General features: G+C 38.1%; 1 pseudogene; it reads right to left on the bottom strand.

The window, feature by feature from the left end:
• Positions 1-927: 927 nt before the first annotated feature.
• On the bottom strand, positions 928-1,358 carry LOC102894051 (annotated as a pseudogene).
• Positions 1,359-21,324: the final 19,966 nt, after the last annotated feature.

Genomic DNA, 21,324 nt, shown 5'->3' with positions numbered 1-21,324 from the left:
CAGTTAGAAAATATGATTAAGAATCTCATTTACAACAGAAACAAAATATATAAAATGTATAACAATAATTTTGATTAAAAGTTAAGTGGTACCTTACATAAAGAAAAATTATAAATTATTTCTGATGGGATAGAGAATATTGGAACCAACAAGGAGATATTCTTTATTCTGAATGTGATGAACAAATGTGGTAAAGATGTCAATTCTTTGCAAAGTAATTTATGGGTTTAATGTACTTTCAATAAAGTTTCAAAAAATTTTAGAACATTTCCAAATAATTTTGAAAAAGTAATGAGAGACTATCAAAAGGTACTATAAATCTACAAAAATCAATATAGCATGCTACTAGGAAAAAAAAAGACGAAGTCCAATGGCTCTAATACTTATAAGAATTTGATATACAACAAAGTGAGCGATAATTTTTAAAATAATTAAAAAATATTTTTAAAATTATTTTTAAAATAATCAGCTTAGATCCTCATCTTGTCCTATACACCAAACGTCATTCATCCCATAATTATTTAAGTGTTAAATGTAAGTACTAATGCCACAGAAAAATTGGAAGAAAAGAAAGGTGATGATATTGGGACATACATGCACACACATTTGTAAAGGTAACTATATGGATAGAGATAGCTACTATAGATACTTAAATGTCAAAATGTATCATAATAATAATTGGAAGCGAGCAGATTCCCTGATTGTGACACTGATCGCCTGGCTTGGGCCAACTTATTTGCTTCGTTAGGAGGGTGTCCTTTCAAAACTCACCACATTATATATGTATCTAATACTACAATAAAGGAAGATATAATAAAGAAGATATCCTTTCCAGATAGGAAAGGATTGTTTTCCAATCTAAGTTGTTGTTGTTAGTGGTGGTGGTGGTGGTGTTAGAGAAGTCTGTGTCTTAATTGGCCAAGAAGGCTACTTGAGGGGGATGAAGTAGGAGGAGTGGGTGGCCCCTATGCTGGCCGACCGTGCTTCACCAGCTGTAGGTGATGGAGAACTCGCCCAGATAGTTGCCGATCATCTTAGACTAGATTTCCACCAGGTTGAAGGTCTTGCCGTTGTAGATGCCCACCATGCTGCCCACCATGACCTGCAGGAATCATGTCACGCAGGTGTGTCTTCACCGTCTTGGGCTTCTCTGTGGGCAGTGCCGCCTTCTTGGCCTTGCTCCTGCGCCGCACTAGTGAGTGCTGCTTCCCCCGCAGGCCTCGGTTCAGCCTCCACCGCCGCGGGGCGCGGTACAGCTGCCTCAGCTGCTCATGGGACCTGTCCAGCAGCGGGCCCAGGCCCGCCATGCCGTAGGTGAACTTGCAGAATGTTCGCCTCTTCTGCTCCACTTCCACCATCTTGCTGGTTCTTCAGAAAGCCAAGATAAATTTTCTGAGTTTCTGTTTCCACCTTCTAGAATGTCTGTGCAAATTCTCACAAACAAAATTAAACAGCGAATAGGGGAAAATATTCGTTTAAAACTGACAGGATTATGTGAGTTTTGCCTTAAAAATAAACCTGGGTTATCTCATCCTCTCATAAGGCCTATCCTAGCCCAGTGACACATCCAAAAGAAACAAAATCCAACTCCACGACCTTAAAGAGTCATGTAGATACTTTATTGAAGATGGTTTCAGTTTGTTTTGAGGGGCACAGGTAGCAAACACAGGGTTTCACTGCATAAAACACAGTAGAATTTACTAAAACTTCTCTGCCTATTCTTACCAAAGCTTCAATCAATCAGAGCATCTGTTTATATCGCTTATCATCTTGTCCCAAAACTGTAGCCCATTCTGGCCTTTTTCCTTCCTCTTCTTCCTCCTACCAAGTATCTCCAACTTCTTGCTATTTTCATAATTCCGCCTCCCTATCAGTTTTCTCCATATTTCTACATCTTATTTTTATATATTTCCGTGCCTTTTCTTATGTATATAACTGTAGCTTGTATTCTCCCAACTACACCTCACTCCAATTAGCAGAGCTAAAGGCTCAACATTCCTTCTTATGAGTAAAAAATGGGAATGAAAAAGAGAGAGGGGGAAAGGTGAAGAAATTAAAATATTTATGGTTTAATATAGTTTCCTTTTATCCTCGTCACATATAAAAATTTTTCTATAAAATTACTTAAGTTCTAATAGAAAAATGGATCAAAGATATGCATATATATTATATAGAAGTAGAAATATAAAAATAACAAATGGACACATGAAAAAAATCAACTTCACTAGCAAACAATAGCAAATCAAAACAGTGATATACCGTTCGATCTAGCAAAAAAAAATTATAATATTCAATGCTGATGGAGATATAGTGAGATTGACATACTTGCTAGTAGAAATACAGGCTGAACAACCTTTTGAAATGCAACTAGATAGTACATAATGTGAAAATTTAAAAATTTCTAACCTTTGCCATTTCTAGAAATAATTATAAAGAAATAATCAGAGAAACACACACAGATCTATGTATAACTGTTCATTATTAATTTTGGTATTATTTAAATGATAAAAGTTAGAAACAACCAAAATATCCAGAGTTGGTTTGTTGGTAAAAATAATTTAAGCTATAGTGATACACTCAAATATTACTTATTAAAATCAAGGTTTTTGAGATCTATGTAATAAAATTGAAAAATGTTCATGCAATAGTGTGAAGTTAAAACTATTGAATAAAAAATGCATAAGTGGAATAACCTGTTACATAACACAATGCATGCATAAATAGGAAGAAAATACACCGAAGTGTTAACTGTGGTTATCTTTAGACTGTGGAAATTTTTGTTTCCTTTGGACCCTCCCTGAATTTTCCAAATTACCCAAAATAAGGAAGAATGAGAGAGTATTACTTCCATAATCAGAAAAAGAGGTTTTTTTAGAACCAAGAGAAGACACTCCAAATCTATTGTAAATAACCAAATGCCACTCCTACTTGCCATTAACATTTCAAACTCACAGATGAAACTTAAAAACTAAATCCTTTGTCCTTGGGAGAGACTTTTTTGAGGATAGGGTATAATACTCAAGTTCCAGGTAATTCAATAAAGTTGAAGGGAACTGGGGAGAGAAGTGGGGAGAGAGAATTACAGAGCATAATATAAGTTGCATGGTTTCTCAGAAAGCCTCAGGTCTTTATTCTAAATAATAAAGAGGGCAATGCATTATTATAAGCCATTAAAGCTGAATCATTGAATTTACATTTTCCCATTTGTTTGAGACAATAGTTTTAAAAAGCACTTTTAAATATCTCCACAGTTTGATCAACAAATGGTCACATCTTTCTTTGATATTTTTCAGTTGTTTTTATTATTTATCTTTTTAAAAATTACATAACCGTGGATAAATCATGGTTAAGCACCTGATGTTAAGAATGGGATTTGATATTGACCAGATAGGACTGCTTAACACACAAGCTTTCTGAACATATTAATTACAAAATGCGTACAGCATCAGAGAGCTGAAAGTTAACACTAGAGAATAAACTTGATTGATTTCATAAGATCATAGTTTAACCAAATCATCCACTCCTCTACCCCTAACTCCCATCTTGCAAACATGTGGGATTAGTCACCTAGGGGAAGATAATAATTAGATAATAAGAAGATAATAATTAAGAATAAATCCATCTTCACTATTAGAAAACCATCTTACAGTCTGCCCATTCTTAGAAAGTTCCGATGCCAGTATCTTTATGAATAATATACATGGAGCTTCTTCTGGTCATATGAATGGGATTTAAAAAAAAAAAAAAACAACTTCTTAGGAGATTCTTGGGTTTTCCTGCAGCATTCTAATTTTATGGTAGTTCCCAGAGCTGAACATTCCCTCAACAATGCCCCTGGGGAGCCCCTATAGCCAAATGTGAGTTAAGAGTTCCCCTTGGGAAATAGCTTCTACTGCTATAGAACCACCAGCCCACCATTCCAGGGCAATTACACTCCTCTTTGCTCACTCAGGGTGATTTCAGGCCAACCACCTTATAAAGCAACTCAAGGCATGTTAAAGTTTACTTAAAAAAAAAAAAAGCCATAAAATATAATACTCTTATTAAAAAGGGCATGAAATACATATGTACAATTTAAGACACGGTTATAAAAAAAAACATCCATATGGCTCCCTACCAAATAAAGAACATTGTCAACACCCTTAGAAGCACACTGTGAAGCTCTTCCTTGTCACAACCCTCTCCCTGAGTTTGTTTTTTTGACACACTCCCTCTTCAGCCCCAGCAAGGATTCTTGGCCAGGATTTTATCAGCACAGGAGAAGTGTTAGAAAGACTTTCCAAAAATAGACCTTACTATACAGCACATGACACTTTTTTGGCATTCAACGAAAAGGCTGCTACTATTTTAAAATATTTCTTCTCTACTGATCATAGGAAATGACTGTTTCCAGGACATAAAAGGCATGTATGTTTTGGAGAATATCTTGCTTTAGCAGTTCAAAAACTTCAACTTGCTTTTTTATGATTATTTCTAAAGAGATATTTTAAGCAATTTTACATTTTCCCTTTTGAATTCTATGTTTGTATCATTTAGCTATTGCGTTCTTAGTCTTTTTCCAATCAGCTTGTATGTGCGCGTGTGTGTATGAACATGGATGTTAATTCTTTGTCTGCTATATTTGTAACAAATATTTTCTCCAGCCTGTTGTTTAAGAGCTATAGCAATTCTTAATTTTATTTATGGAGTAGATTATATTAGCCTTTTCCTTCATGATTTTTTCAAACAACTTTCAAACAATTTGAACAAAGATTCCCAAACATACACAAATGTAAATGAACCCACATGTGCTCATTACCCAGCACAATAATTATCAATGTTCTGCAGTTCTTGTTTCATCTGTCCTCTCCCATCCTGTGTCCTCTTACAGAAATAGCACTTCTATACTAGAATGGAAAACTAAGACTTTCGTGGTTACTCAAGAGTTTATTCAATTGCTAAGTTTCTGAATCTTGAAAATGTCAGCTTTTTATTTCCACAAAGCATCATTTTGCCATTGAGGGAAGGAACCTTGAAAAATCTGTACACATGACCTAATGACTCAAATTTAAGCAGAAGTAGTTACATTTCCTTTTCTTTTTCTTAGGAAAGGAACATATTCACCTCTCTCCAGATGTTGGCACTTTCTGTCTACTCCTTAAATTGGCAGAAAGAAAACTTAATGGCAGGGTAATTATTTAGGTCTTCTTTTTAATACCTTAGGAAAAATGGTATTAGGTACTTGGTTTTAATCAGGAATAAAAAAGCTGCTCAATGGTTTCACTGACTCCAAAAATGTCTCATTCAAACTAATGGTAGGCTGGCTGTGGAAAATTTTAATCACAGTATCTTTTTGTTCAAGAACTGTCCATAGTTCACCGCTGCTGACAAAACCAAATTCAAATTCAACTTCCTACTTGCAGGTTCTGAATTTCATTGTACATCCCCCACTGGCTAGCCACCCTTTCTCTTACCACCCATTCTTCAGAATAAGTCTTCAATATTGTCACTCCTCAAGCCTATTCTCTGAGCCCACGTGCTTTTGCTTTTGCATATGCTAATCCCTAATTCAAACATTTTCTCCTTTTTCTTTCCCATATAGAGTCTAGCCTTTTTTGTCAAGTCCAGATCAAGTTTAAACTCATCTACAAGTATTTTTCTGATGGTGGCCCTTGTAGATCTCTTTGTCCTTTAAATTATGCCTCTTTAGAAACAGAATGGCATACTTTGAGTTGTAATTTTTTCTTTCACTGTTTATAATGTATTTGTTATGGTTATAGAACTTGATTGTAACATAAAGTATTACGCTGCATAGACTTTATTTTTAGACCTTACTAAATTGAAATTCCTATGAGTTTTTTAAAAGAGATTTTTGTTGTACTTATCAAATCCACAAATGGCACAATCCTAAGAGTGTGGTAGATTTTAAAAATGGACACAATTGTCATGTTTTCTTATGTCTTGGCCCTTTGTAAAGTGGCTTAGAAGCTCCTCTCTACAAGAGATGGCGTGTATTCCACAGCCTTTGAAGGTTGCTGGACTTGGGACTTGTTTTGGCCAATAGAATAGAGGGAAAATGACGATGCCCCGTCTTAAGGTTAGGAATCATGGAGCCTTTCTTGGTTTCATTTGCTGTCTTCCAGACCCTTTTTCAACATGTGGACAAGCCTAGGCTAGCCTGTTGGAAGATGAGGAACCATGAAGAGCAGAGACTGGCCATCCCAGGTGAGGTTTTTCCATACCCACCAGCCCCCAACTTACCTAGCAGCTGACCACAGATGCATGAGTGAACTTGTCAAGTCCAAAAGAACAACTAAGCTGAGTCCACACAGAATTAGGAACAAACATTAATGAATACATGAGGAAAAAATTTAAATAGCAGAATCTTGATCCTAAAAGATTTTAGCATTCTAGAAAAATATAACTGAGGTAAGTACAGAGCTGTAAATTCAAATTCAAAAAAACAACTGTAAATATAGGATAGCAGAGATATAGCTTATAATGTATATGCAAAACACAAGCATATGACTCAACTTTGTGTTTCCATTCTTCCGACAAAACTAATATGATTTCATTGTGTGTTAGAAGTATAAGACCCCAAAGCGGAGTTTGTCCATAGGGCAGTGACCATGATGCTCAAGGGCCTAGAAACCATCCCACACAAAGAAAAATGCAAGGCAATGCAATTGTGTATCCAGTAGAAAGACTGAAGGTGTAGAGCTATTTGAAGAGCTATCATGTGGAAAGAGACGGGACATGTTCAATGTCATCTCATTAAAAATGAAGGATAGAAGCTATAACGAGGTGGATTTCAGGTCAACAGAGGGAAGAAGTTGAGTTAGAGGCTGCATATGTATAAGAATGCAAACTATATATTCAAAGCCAGATCCTCTGCTTACCAGCTGTGTGATGCTGGGCAGGTGCCCAGCCTTGCTAAGCCTGTTTTCCCCTCATCAATAAAATGGAAATAATAACAATACCATTTCATGAGGTTATGATAAAGATGACATAGGAGTTTTTAAGATAAAATGCTTAGCCTGGTGTCTGGCACATAGTAAGCTCTGAATAAATTTTATTTATTATCAGTAATAATAAGAGCTTTATAAATATGAAATGAACTGCCTCAGGAGGTAGAAATCTCCTTCCAACTGGAAATATTCACAGGAGGTTTGGCAGGTGTTGGTAGGATAGATTTAAGCATCAGATGAGAAGTTGGACTAGATGACATTTAAATTACCTTCCAATGCTGAATAGGTCATTCTACACCCCTTAAGACAGAAAAAAACTTCTTTAATGTTTCCCAGAATATTTAATGATCAAACGATGTTCATCTACTATATTTAATAAAAAACTTTTGATTATATAATTATAAATGTATATTTTTCTTATATTAAGAAGTTGTGTGAGGATTCTTGATTTTTTTTGTATCGCATCTCCTCTAAAAGAAGTATCCCATTAAATTTTATTTTTATAATAACCAGTATTAACTAAAATTAAAATGTGTAAATTTTAGTGCTACAAACTCTTCTTAGTGGGGCATTTAAATTTGTATGTACAAAGGTCTCATCTTTACACATTTAGCATTTCCCTATCAGAATGCCTAACTTTAAACCAGTCAGGTATTTTCGAGGTGCAAAAGACAACCTTAATTTCATGACTGACCCCCTATCAAAAGTCCAAGCTGGAGCCAGTATTATTTTTCTTTTTCTTTGTACAGACAGCATCTGGAAACAGTGACCACGGTCAGTCTTGCTTTTAAAGGCACAGCAGGCAGTTTTAACTCCCAGTGCAATTCTATTAAATAAAATACATCTGGTAGAATTACCAAAATGGGATAATATGTCTATCTTCCTCAATTATCTCATTGTTATCAGTTAATAAGGAGGAATTCACATTGGCTAAGGCACTGTCTTCATGCTCTCTGATATAAAAATATTTTTTTTCTTATGATGAGCTCTTATAATAGGCATTTAATCATCTGTGAGGAGTACTATACTTTCATCACCAGTGAAAGTCAGGTACACTGGCCAAGAGAATCCTAAAATGTGTAAGTGGGGAGAAGAGTTCTAGAGCATGGATGTGCATGAACTCTGAATTCTGGGTATGCGGTGAAATGAGCAGACAAGGTATTCATAAGCACAAACAGGATTTCCAGACTATTCAGTGCCTAGTGTGTGCCACACATTGGAGGACATAAAGATGAGAAACGTGTTCCATTGCTAAGAGGAGACAGAAATAAAGGCAAACAATTTCGACAAAGTGAGAGCAATGCCGTAATAGAAAACATACAAAATATAGTTTTAACTTAGAATAGAGAATGTAGGAGGGGTGGAAGAAGAGTGGAAGTGAATTGTAAGATAGACTTTGAAGAAGAGAAGGGAATTAGGCAGGAACACAAGAAGGAACAGCATGCACAATGGCATCGAGTTGTAAAGTGGAGAGTGGTGTGTGGGTCCCCAAACTTTCCGGCACCAGACACTGGTGCTCCTATTGGCATCTAATGCCTGATGATCTGAGGTGGAGCTGAGGCAGTGATGCTAGCACTGGGGAGAGGCTGCAAGTTTCACTAGTTCACCAAGTTCCTAAGAGGCCATGGACAGGTACCAGTCCATGACCTGGGATTAGGGACCCCTGGTAAAGGGTTCATCAGTAACCAGATGAGAGATGGCCAAGGCCTAATTACAGTGATCACAATGGGGAAAGAGAGGATGAATGTTAAGGATTTAGAATCATCTGAATTGGGTGGCTGATTGAATGGATGGGGGAGGGGGAAGAATTATGGATGACACTCAAGTTTCTGGCTTGAATTGCTGAGTAGAAGGTAGGAACATTCATTGAAAGAGGAACAAAACATTTGGAGAGCAAGAGTATTGAAAGAAGGGAAAAAGGAGCTAACTAGTTTAGTTCTGAACACGCTGAACAAATGAAACGAGAATAAACAAAATTGCTCAGGAAGAAAGGGTTGATTTAAAAAAAAATAAAGTACACCGAGAATGGAACACTGAAGAGCACAAAATTGTAGGTGTTATTGAGGAAAGATGAAATAGCAAAAGAGACTGAGGTCAGATCACAATTAGAAGTCATCGCTCATAAAAGGCAAGAGAGGAACAAGAGGTCAATTGCGTCAAGTTAAAGAAGAATTGAAATATACTCTGCGTTTAGTAGTTAGGATTTTCCTACTGATTTTGGCAAGATCACTTTCCCTGGAGCAGTGAAGGAAGGAAACAACTTCCATGCTACAAATGTCCTCTCCCTCTCCCCTCTCCCCTTGTTCTCCCTACTCTCCTCCACCTCCCCTTCCCCTTCTCCTCCCTCCCTACCCCTCCTGCCCTCGCCCTCTCCCTTTCTTCTCCCCCTCTCCCCTCCCCTTATTCCTTCTCCCTTTCTCTCTTGTTTTAATCTCAACAGGTCTCATCCCTGACTGCCTTTGAAAGTCCTTAGTGTAAAAACTGCAGTTTCTGCCTTTTGGAAATGAATAGAAACTTTACAGAATTATTCTGTAAGCAAATGTCTTTTAAGATAAACTTGAATTTATTCACTAAGCTATTCCTTAGAGAGGTTTCAGAAGGCATTTAAAGAAAAGCAGCCTGAACCCAGGTAACTAGAAAACAGCAATCTCAAACACAACAGCATGGGAATTTCTTTCCCCTTCTTTTCTACCACTTCTTTCTTCTTAAGAAGCAGCTTCAATATGGAAAGAATTATGCTTGGTTCTCTGGGGACATAAATAATGAATAAGGCACAATCCTACTCCACCCAAGCCCCCAGCCAAGCTGATTATAGGACCCTGCAAAAGACAGACATGCACTCAGCCAACTCTAAAGTAGGGTAGGCTAAAATAAATGTTCATAAGAGTAAAAGCAAAGTTCTATGGAGGCCCAAATATAATTCCCCATCTCTCATAAAATGCAGGAAATGACCTTTAAAAACACAGACACAGTTGGGTAATTCATCGCACCACTAATTACCTCCCTACTCTTCAGACCATAAACTTTTATGCAATCTGCTCTCTTCACTTCATTTGTACTCATTTATTTTACCAGGCATCCAGACCGCCCATATGAAAACTTAACAGGCAATAGTGGTGAATGGAGATTTTAGCTCGACCCTAGGTTTTATTCTGATTCTTTTGTTAAACTGAACTTTAATAATACCACTTTGACTCTTTTCATTGAGAGTGTTAGAAAGTTCTTAAAATTAAATGCATAGCCTCGTGGATTAAGTGAGCACTAAGCCTCCTTCTCCCAGAAGAGATAAACTGGGACACCAAATTATCTGGAATGGCTTCTGAGGAATACTGTTTAGATCTGAGTAACCTCATGGTGATATCTTTACAGTTCATAGCCCTTTTAAAGTTCTTTGTAAAGCAACTGCCATTAAAGGGACAACCTAACGCTGCATGCTCGCACATTATTTCCCACTTGTGCAGGGTTGCTATTTATATCTGGGGCCTTTTGGAAAATGAAAATGAAAAACTGTAGCCAGAGAGGCCCGTAATATAAGGCAGGTCATCCTTTTTTTGGCTTCCTTCTGTGTCCTCTTAGGAAACTTTGATTATATTTCAACTAGGAATAGAAAAGAGATCGTCCAGCAGGTGGTTAGGGCATAGGTTCTTGAGTCAGGCAGCCTGGTTTTGGATGCAGCTCTACCATCTATTCGTCTGTGACCTTGAATAAGTTCTTTATCCTCTCTAGATTTCATCAGTAAAATGATTAAATGAGAGATTGAATATGAAGAACTTATGTTAGTGTTTGGCACAGAGTTCTCAAACAATGGTAGTATTATAATAATAATTATTGCTGTTATCATTTGTACCAAATTGCCCTAGATTACTGTTTATAGCATACTGGTTCACACATGGAAGGCATTCAACGTCTGTTTATTTCTTAGTGGATGCTCGGCTGGCATAGAATGCTTAGAATGCAATATTTCCAAGAAGGGCTTCCTTTGGCTTTTTCAAGAGTGCCCGGAGTATTGGGAAGATAGCAAAGCTGCATATGTTCTGTATTAATTATGCTGGTAATTCTGTAGTGCTGTTTCTCAGAATTTAGTTATACTATATTTTTCTGATCTATGTGAATAAAGAGCATATGTATACTATGCTAGTCTTAGGTCATCTCTTACCCTACTCCCTGGGAGGACAAAAGCAAAGTTTCTTTTTTGGTTAATGACAGACAAGGCCATAGTTTTACTTAGCGTTTTTCCATCAGAAGTTCCACTTGATATTCTTCAGCTTGGTTCTGAGAGAGAAATTGGGGCAGTGTTAATGAGAAAGTGCCAGCACATTAAGGCAAGGAAAGAAGAAACAATAGTTCTGTAATAGAAATATGACTCCATGACCTTTAAAAATGGTGCGATCCCCAACAGTAAGGGTCTGGAGATTGTGTGTGTATGTGTGTGTGTATATATTGTTAACAAAACATTTATCTCATATTTAAGCATCAAGTACATTGTGATGTGTCTATACATTTAGGCCATACATGTCATACAATCTACATCAGCCTTCGTATATAATTTGTAAAGCAGGATCAAAAGAGCAAAGATAGTTTTTAAAGTTTGTTGTTTCCCATTTTTATAGTATATAGGCATCTTCCTGTTCCTGAATTAATGAATTTTATAAACCTAATAAAATATATTCTATAGATATTGTTTAAATTTAATTTATTTTCTGTAGATTTTGAGAGCTGGCATTGAATATTTTTACATGCTTACAGAAGGACATAAACTGAACTGCCATTGGTTTAAGTATATTTTTCAAATCATTACAACTCTTTGGAGCTTATAAAGCCTGTTGATAGAGCCCTCTAGGCTGTTAGAAATGTTGGGATGGGTAGACTTCCTGTACTTGTGCATCAGATTGCATTTCTTACCCAGGTGAACTCCTATCTACGGACCTAATGTAGTAAACTTTAGCCTAGATTGTGTTTCAGTGGTAGTGAGAAATTGGGAATCTAAATTTAAGAGATGTTTATTCCCGCCTGTGGTTAGTTAATATTTATAGGATATTGCTAATGGTATTGATTTAAAATTTTTTTTATCTTTAATACAAACCGTAAGGCACTCACATAGAATAGTACTTCAACACAAAGATGAAAATAGCTGACTGAATAACAAACTAAAATTCTGTATTCATTTAACCATCAATAGATAAGCACCACCTGCCTACTATTTAATTGTGTCAGGAATTTTTGAAGAAAGACATGAAAAGAAAAAATGACATGGACTCTAATGTGTGGAAGTGGTAACAATTGAGGGTTAATTGATTAAGCCAAAATAATGTGTTATTCTATGTTAAATAAAAGGAGAGTGGAATAGGATTAGGTCTGAGGTAACAATTCACTCTTCCTATAAAGCCCAATGTGGTAGAGTTACAGCAAAAGCTGGAGCCCAAGATGTTTGCCCCAGGAAATCCAAACCCGCGTCAGACAATGAAAGAATAGAATATTATGCCGAATACACAAGTGAAGGTATTTATACATATTTTCAAAGTAATGACAGCTCCTACATATAATAAGTACCAATAGAAATGTTATTTGACCAGTGCTTGAGTTTGAGTATTTTCAGGAAAAATTTGTTTCCCTCAGTTCTAAGGAGAACTCCAAAATTCAGTATGGGATAGATATCTGGGTTTAGCGCATTCAGAACTCGAAGGCAGGGTTCTCTGCTAAACAGAGTTCTGCTCATCACCTTGTTCTCAGAGTCAGAAGTTAGCCTCTAACTCTCCTTCCTCATTCAGACTTGATTTGGGAGATAGGTGTCAGTGGCTAAGCATTTTAATTCCTTTAACTGATATTTACTGTACCAGGCTCTACTTTTTCCCTTCACTGGATTCTAAGTGAATTCCCATAGAGCACGTGGCCCACTTTCTCCCCTGCTCTAATTGCACGCTAGGATACCACTGTAGCTACTGTACCGATGGCCAAAATAGTAGTGGTGTAGACAAGACGGAAGTTGTTTCTCTGTCATCCTCTCTTGGTCTAAGGTAGCTATTCCAGCTTCTGTTACATCAGCATTCCAGCCAACAAGAGGGGCCTGCCTTTCCTATGAGGAGCGTGACTCCGGATTGCATACATCATTTCCACTCATATCCCCTTGGCCATAATCTCTCCATATAGCCAGATTTGGCTGAAAACTGTTCTCTTTAGCTGGGTGGACATATGGTCTACTAAAACCTCCATTATCTTAGAAGAAAATTGACCCCTTAACTTGAAATTTTCTTTCTCCTTGTCACAAAAAGCCTTAGAAGAAAAATACTTGGCTTAATGCATTTTGCCTCAGTGACCAGAAGCTAAATATATAAAGAGATCCAGTCAAATCAGGGGCACTCAAGTTCGACAAATTAAAATTACGTTTATCTACAATTATAGAAATTGCAGTAGCTTGCTTTGCTCAAAATTATTATTATTATTTTCTGATTATTCCATTACTAACTTTTGGTATTTTTTTGGAAACAGCAGTAGGTCCCAGACTAGTTTGTTGGTTGGCTTCTTCATCTTCTTGGGTTCCTGAGACCCCTAAATATTGAGTGTTAAATCTCAAGGTACTTCTTGCAGCATTGGTGTTGTTTCACTAGACCCAGCCATGATATAGTAACGTAACATTCAATCATTCTCAATGGGCCACCACTTAGAAGACTATTCTTAAGATGTCCCCTGTTTGCTAAGCTAAACTTTCCTTTGGTAAGAAAAATTCTCCAGTCTAAAAGAAAATAAAGATTAATCTGTACTAAAAGGGACATCTCCATTTCTTCCCACAGATGCCTCCCAACTTTGAAATAAAGCAGCTCTATATTTTGTTGATTCTGAATTCCTTTCTTTTTATCTGTTGTTTATCCAGTGACTTCCATCCAGCTCCTTCGGTTTCCCTTTCACTCACCCAGAAATACAAAAGGCCTAGAGAGCCTTGTTTACTTTCTTAGCCACCCTTCCATTTAATAGCACTGCTATCCTTGAAGGTGGTTTATCTTTCCATTTCCTCCTGGTTAAATCAAATAATGTGTTAAAGTTAAATTTCTTTTGATTGAGGTCAAGTTCACCTGTTGCCTAAATTCTTTTGAGAAAGGCAAGTCAGCAAAGCCATGGTCATGGGCAGCTCCTAATCCAAAACAACTCCATCTGCTTGTATATTCTGTGCAGTCTGCCAAGGTCATGACACTTTACTGGGTTCTGACTTGGCATGATCTGCACAATGCTCTGCTGAATTGAAATAATGCTTCTTTTAGCCCAGTCTCTTGTCTTGCCAGTAGCACCAATGAGAATTTTGTGGGAGAGTCTGGTAGTTGAACTTAATGTCATCCTCTAATGTTACCTGTCTTCCTAAGTCCCTGCTTTTGTCTCCATCATTCGTTGTCTAATTCCCTTTCAACAGTCCACTTTGGATCTGCCATTAATTCTTTGAAATTCTGAAATCCCTTTCGGATTTACTGTTGTGCTGTGTAATTCTTGGGGGTAAATAACCTGTTTATTGTCAAATACATTAAAATTGTCTTAATTCATTCTCCAGAATATCTCCTATGAATTGCAAGCAAAGTCCTCTAGTTGTAACACTGTCGGATTTGGGGAAATAAATTCATCTCAAGTTTTCACAACACAATATTCAACAGCTGCAAAGGCAAGGAAGACGAAGCTGCCAGGTCATCCCCAGGAAATCCCAAGACACATATTTTTATCATTTGCATTGTTATTTACATAAGTGTATACGTTCCATTCAAAAGGTGCTGACTCCAATTATGTAAAATAAAACACACAACTCCTCTTGATCGGAGGGTAGATAATCATATATTCCAAGCTTGCTTGCCTGCCTGCTATCCAGTGCTTTCTCTGGCTCCTCTCTGTTTGCTCCAAGAAGTTTCCCTCCTTTATTCCTATCCATTAATCATCATCTTTAGTCAAAAGAGTTACCATGTAGTTGTAAGATTGGAGTTGGCTCCAAAATATCATTTTTCCTAATAGGAGCTCACATTGAAATCCTCTGTTTCCCATCAGGGTTTTCACAGCACCTTTCCTCCCACGGTAGCAAGGAGAGATTGGTCCCTGGTTCAGCGTGGGGCACCATAATTAGGACATTAGAAATCATACTGGGTCCAGGTTACAGGCTTTCGCCCAACAGAAAGTTTCTTGCAGTGAGAAAGAAGTTAGGATTCTGGGCAGATTAACCGCAGGTTTCAATTAACCATCCCAAATACTGCCTTCCATTGACCCCTATAATTAAAGCTTGACTTTGCTTACATTTTCAGCATCATTTTTTCCCTGCAGGTGGATGGGTAACAGCTGACTGCAAAGTGAATTCATTAGAGTACTTCACGGCAAGAGCATTAAGCCCAGAAGCCAGAGCTATGGGGAGAAAAGAGAGCAAAATTATCCTGTGGGAGCAATCCCACTCAACCGGAGACAGTCCTGCTGTCACTGTACACCCTCTTGCGAACTCTGCTTGGCTGGGGAGGGAGATCTGAGAACCACATAGGGAAATATCACTGAACCAAGAATGGTCATACTGCATTTGAATTTCTTCTGCCTTCTGAAAAGCATTCCAGAAAGTCACTCTCTATCGTTTTTATACTGCCATTATTGTTTGGGATCAGGTCTAGGAAAACGTCGAGTTAACTCAGGGCTGTCTATTGGATTGAAATGAAATTTAGTCAAAAGAGATCCTCTGGGATTAACTGACTTCTGACCTCAGCCTTTTGAAATGGCTTCTTTCTGTCCCCACAAAGTGATGGGCTATTTAGAATCTATATAAACAAAATCAAAATAGGTGGGGCTGGAGGGGACAGAGGCGGGGGCAAGACAGTGAATGTTGGAGCAGTTGCCAACACACTTCCCGATGTTCAGGGAATGTTCTGTTTATTTGTTGTTTTAATCTGTGGGCCAAATGATACTCCTCTCACTTGAACTGAAGTCAGCAGAGGGGAAGTGCAGATCTCACAGAAACTCAGTCCCAAGAAGCCTGGGTGGCTCCCCTGCTACGCCTGCAAAACGTCAGTCAGTCGTGCTGACAGCATGGGCAGGAGGCTTCTTATTCAGCCAGGATTTCACACTCCGCAGGCAGCTGCCTTGGCAGGACTGGCCGCCAAGGCAAAATTACCAGGAATTGTCAGGAAAATAGATTCATTTTCTTTGAAAAACTGCAAAAATTCCGGTTCTGCCCACATAAATCTGTAAGTTGGAGAGAAAAGCCCCATTGAAAGAATTTTTGTTTAACTTGCCCCAAACATGGCTATGTTTCATCCTAGTCATTGGATTGCGTGTGGTCTGGAGGTACACTGCTGTATCAAAAGACAGGAAGGTGGCAGGTCTCCCAGGTAGATTGTGGTTCTTCTGTTAAGATGTGCCTGGAAAGTGTCCTTGATATACTCACCAGAGTTCTACTTCTTTTCCTGACATGTAACACTACCTTCTACAGCTCCCGTTTCTTGAGATAAGCAAATTGAGGACGTGTTTTGAAGCCTTCTATGTGCGTTGCTTTTCATTTATTCATTTATTATATTCATTTGCATAATTTGTTGAGTGCTTGGATACACAGTGAACAGAATAGGTTTTTTAAAATCCTTGTTCTTATGAATTTATATTAAATTATTTAATCCTGGCGACAGTCCCATGAGGCAGGTACTATTATGAAGCCCTTTTTTTTTTTACAGGTGACTTGCTCAGAGCCACATAAACGGTGAATGATAGAGCTAGGATTTCAACCCAGGCAGGCTGGCTCCAGAATGCCAACACTCTTAAGCATCTGGCTCTCCACAACCTGGTGGGACTGATGGGTGTGATTTCAGGTTCAAGAGAGTAGCAGTTCAGGCAAAAACCTATAATTTTGCTTCTAGAGGTGAAGTATTTCTTCTTTCCACAAGATAGTTTAAATAACTAATATGCTCAAAAGTGGTAATACTGTGGCTGGATTTCAGAATATGCCACTTTGAATGAGATGAAGGTAAAACAGCACACAAATCACACTGACTAGCTTAAAACTGGTTCTGTTCCCTTAAAGCAAATTGGTAATTAATACAATCTTTGAGTTATTTTGCAGAGCTAGTACTGAGCATATGCCACCCTGGTCCTCAGGATGAACTCAGAACCAAGAATCTTCAATCTATGAACTCAAATAACAGAATCGTGCCTACTAGAGACCTTTAGGAAGTGAGAAGTCCTTCAATAAGGATGATCTGGTGCCTAGACCAAAAATGAGCAAATATAAAACTGACCAATCAAATGCCACCAGCCTGGAATTCCTTTGTGCTTTCTCTTGCTCCTCGACCCTATACCATAATTGGCTAAGATCCAAAACCCTCCAATCAAAACTTGTCCTGCCAGCATTACCTCATGTTTTCCCTAACCCTTTAAACTTGTCCAGACCCCAGATCAGGGAGATGGATTTGAGCAGTGCCTCCTGTCTCCCATGAGTCAACTCAGCAGCGAATAAATAGTTCTTTCTTTCCTCAAAGGTCAGTGTTATAGTTTGGGCTCCTATTGCACATGGGGCAGTGGCCCCTTGCTCAGTAACGAAGGCAACTGATAAACAGCAGATTCAGGAAATGTTCTCTGCCTTCCCCTATTCTGTCTAAAAGCAGGATATAAATTTCCCTTTATAAAAGTAACATAAATTTGTAAAGGCGTCTTCCTCTCCAGTACCAGGAGAAGGACTCTTAATCACCAGAGATGACTCTTATCAATACAAAAGGCACCAACTTGATTATGCATCATCAACCTTGCTAAAAAAACTCTTCTCTTCCATTAACTTCCCCCTTATATTCACCTTTTCACAATTTAATGCCACAAGAAGCCCAAACTCCTTTTTCTTTCTCTCGTCACTTCTCCACAGTTTGTCACTCTTTGTTAAAATGGTATATAAACACCAGCCATAACTGCTTCTTTGGGTCTTCACTTCTTTTCTTTTTTACAGTAATAAATCTTTTCTCCTATCTATCGGTCATTTTGTTTTTCAGTTTAATTTGCATTGTCTCAGGTACTGAACCCACTGAGAGCAGAGGAATGACCAAAAGCACTGTCTTTCTTCTAACAAGTTCTGATAGGCAGTGGAAGGTGAGTCAAAAAGCCGAGAAATCTGGATGTTAAGGGAGTTGGGGACAACAGCATTGGGATGGAAGTGGAGGCAGAAGCTGAAGCAAAGGAATCTCGAATCAATATCTCTCATTTCAACAGTTTGCCTAGGGCAATGTCTTTAGGGATAACCAAATACATCAAAATTTGGATTTTACCAGCCACTTCTATGATATCTATTTGATTATCTTACCCAAAGAGCTCAAGACAAAAATAAATAACAGCTAACAGACTCAAATTGTACTGTTCAACAAGAAAAGAATTTATTCTTACTTTGCCAATTGGCTTCTCAATCAGAGGGCTTGTAAAGCAGACTGGAGTTACGCTGCTGTACATCGAAGTTTTCCATTGCTGTTCCTATAAGAAAAGAAACACACAGAGAAAGAATCCATGAACTTGGCTGGCTGTCCTACTGTATGGAGTCATTTCCTTGTTTCTCATGATAGTGCCTAAAGCACTTAACAGTTGTCACTTGAAATACCTGAGTCAGCATTTTCCCAATCCGTGCAAACTCATTTAACCTTGTGCAGGGACATATTATAAAACCATTTATGATATGTTGAAGGAATTCATACACACGTGTTGGCAAAAGTGCAGAATATTTTCGGCCTAATCTGTTAAGGTATCTTCATAGAACATAGATCAGACTACGTGAATTTTTTTAAAAAATAGCTTTACTAATACCTCACTGCATAGAAACACTGACCACAGTTAAACTTCTGGTTTTCAAATCTTTGATTCTATATGGGATAATATCCAACATTCTCTACCTGCTTTTTAGAACCCTGAAAAATGTGGCTTTTTCTCACCTTTTTGGCTTCAGCTTCAGTTCTGACTCATGATTTAATCTAAACCTTAAGACATATTTGGTCAATGCATTTTTTTTTTTAACAGAGTCTAGTCTATGTTTTTGTTTTTGCTGTTCTCATTTTCTAAAATATCCTTTCCTCAATATGTGCCTATGATGTCTTACCTGTGCTATATAATACCCAGCTCAGATTTCCTAAGAAATGTTTTGCTGTTTTCCTCCACTTCTGACTAGAGTCAGAATAACCTTCCTACCACAGGATCCATTGCTATTATTAGAGTACTAATACTCTCTGCTGGGAATGTAAGTAATGGAGGACAGGACTCATGTCATAGTTATCTTTGGATCCTTCACGATCTGACATGCATCTTACATATTGCTGGGGTCTGAAGGTTTCTGTCACTGCAAAGTCCTCATGTTGAAATCCTAATCCCCAAGGTGATGGTGTTAGGAGATGGGGCCTTTGGGATGTGATTAGGTTGTGACGGCAGAGCCTTTAGGAATGGGATTAATGTCCTTAGGAAAGATGTCTCAGAGAACGTGCTTGCCCCCTTCCCATGTGAGGATACGATGAGAAGTCTGTGACCTGGAAAAGGGTCCTCACTCGACAATATTGGCCCCCTGGTCACAGTCTTCCAACCTCTAGAACTGTGAGAAATACATTTCTGTTGTTTGTAAGCCACCCAGTTTGGGGCGTTTTGTTACAGCAGCCTGAACAAACTAAGACATACATAAATGTAGGTCTTTTCTATTTAATGACTCTTTTGTCAACGGAATCTTTCTTTATGTAGTCACTCATTTTTAAACACCTCACCAGATCTAGCTCTCTCCAACCCCCAGCTCTCATTCTCACTACACACACTTTTCATTCACCCTCTTTTATGCTTGTTAGAGGAGACAGCAAAAGGCTAATTATTGAAAAAATAAAAACTTAACTGTAGGTACCAATAACCCCATAAAATGAAAATGACCTTTAAAATTGAATCCGCTAGTATTGACTCATCCCCACCTCCTGCTGTCCATTAATTGGCCATGCTTCTTGAATGAAAGAAAGACTTTTTTTTTAGTGGTCTTAGCAAAGGAATAAGGTATGACCCTCTGGAATCTCTACCCCTGCTGTTACTAATTATCTTACCCTGGTCAAATTACTTGTACTTTCCACTAGGGTGGCCCTGACTGTAAATGTGGTTTGTGTTACTTACACACATCTTGCAGGGTATTTTGAGACTAATTGTGAAGATAACTGTGGCCTAGAAAGGCAAAGCAAATTCCTGGGGAAGAAGCCCTGCAGCTTAGCCTCAGGAGAAGCTATTCAAACCTCTAGCTTCTCCCCATCATCTGAAAATAGGAGTTATGGCTGGATTCTGGGTGATGTCAATTTCTATCCATTAGGAGTTAAAACAAGACCAGCAACTCATTTCACAGGTCATGTTCCAGCCATCAAAGTTTAATTACGATTAAACCCCATTGGCTCAGGTCCCTAACATATTAGTGAACGCCTGAATAAAAGTTCCAAAGCATCCAGTTACCAAAGCCCACCTCTCCAAGATAAAAAGACATTGAATGGCACCAGGGTAAAGGCCAAAATACATCCTCTTGAGACTGCAACTTTTTTTTTAAATGAAAATAACAGGTTCCGTGTTGATGATCAGGACATATGATTATGTTTCGAGGAAGTCAGTCTGTAGATGCAGTAGATGAATCTGAAGAACTCTGACCTTTACTCTGAGGCTAGTCTGGTTGCTATGACAACATGTAACTAGTTTTCTTAGGTTGTTGTGCAACCCAATTTTCTTTAGACTAAAGATTCCCTTGATACGCTTGCACTGGGTGTTCTTAAACCTAAAAACAATGCAGCAATTGGAAAACATACATTTCTCACTTAGAAATTGTTTGAAAATATGTCATGATTCTGGGCCATACATAAAAGAGACTTTCTGAAAAACATGGGTTCAAATGCAAAACAGAGTCGTGAGGGGCATGTTGTTATTACTAAGTAGTGTTTCCCGTTCCAATCTCCTCTCCTCATTTCAGGCTTTTCACACAGGGTTTTGTTGCTGTTGCTTGGGTGGCTGAGTTACTGGGTGGCTGGCGTTAACTACTGTTCCAGATCTAACTCACCATTTGATAAATGTGGAGATGGGGGTACTGAGGATGAATTTGGACAAAGTACAAATAATAGGGAATTAGAGAAAAGGCAAGTCAGCCATCCTCTCCAGCTCTCTGCAAAATGAGGACAATATTGCCCCCTTATCTTTTTCCCGTAACAACTTCAGAGCACTCCTGAGAAGCCACAGAACTGCTCAGAGATCTCCACATAAAAGGTACCTGGTGTTACTTTTCTAAGATTGGATTCCTAAAAAGAGACCAAAGAAGTGGTTAAGGCCTTGAACTGTAATTACAACCCTCAGTGTTTATCCTGGTGCCTGAAATATAAGAGCAAACTCCTGGTGCAAAAGGACAGAAATAATCTAGGATTCTGAT

The sequence above is a fragment of the Pteropus alecto genome, unplaced genomic scaffold (assembly GCF_000325575.1).
Source record: "Pteropus alecto unplaced genomic scaffold, ASM32557v1 scaffold161, whole genome shotgun sequence".
NCBI classification, from domain to species: domain Eukaryota; kingdom Metazoa; phylum Chordata; class Mammalia; order Chiroptera; family Pteropodidae; genus Pteropus; species Pteropus alecto.
Note: the sequence above shows the minus strand (reverse complement) of the source record. Positions and strands in the feature narration are given on the sequence as shown.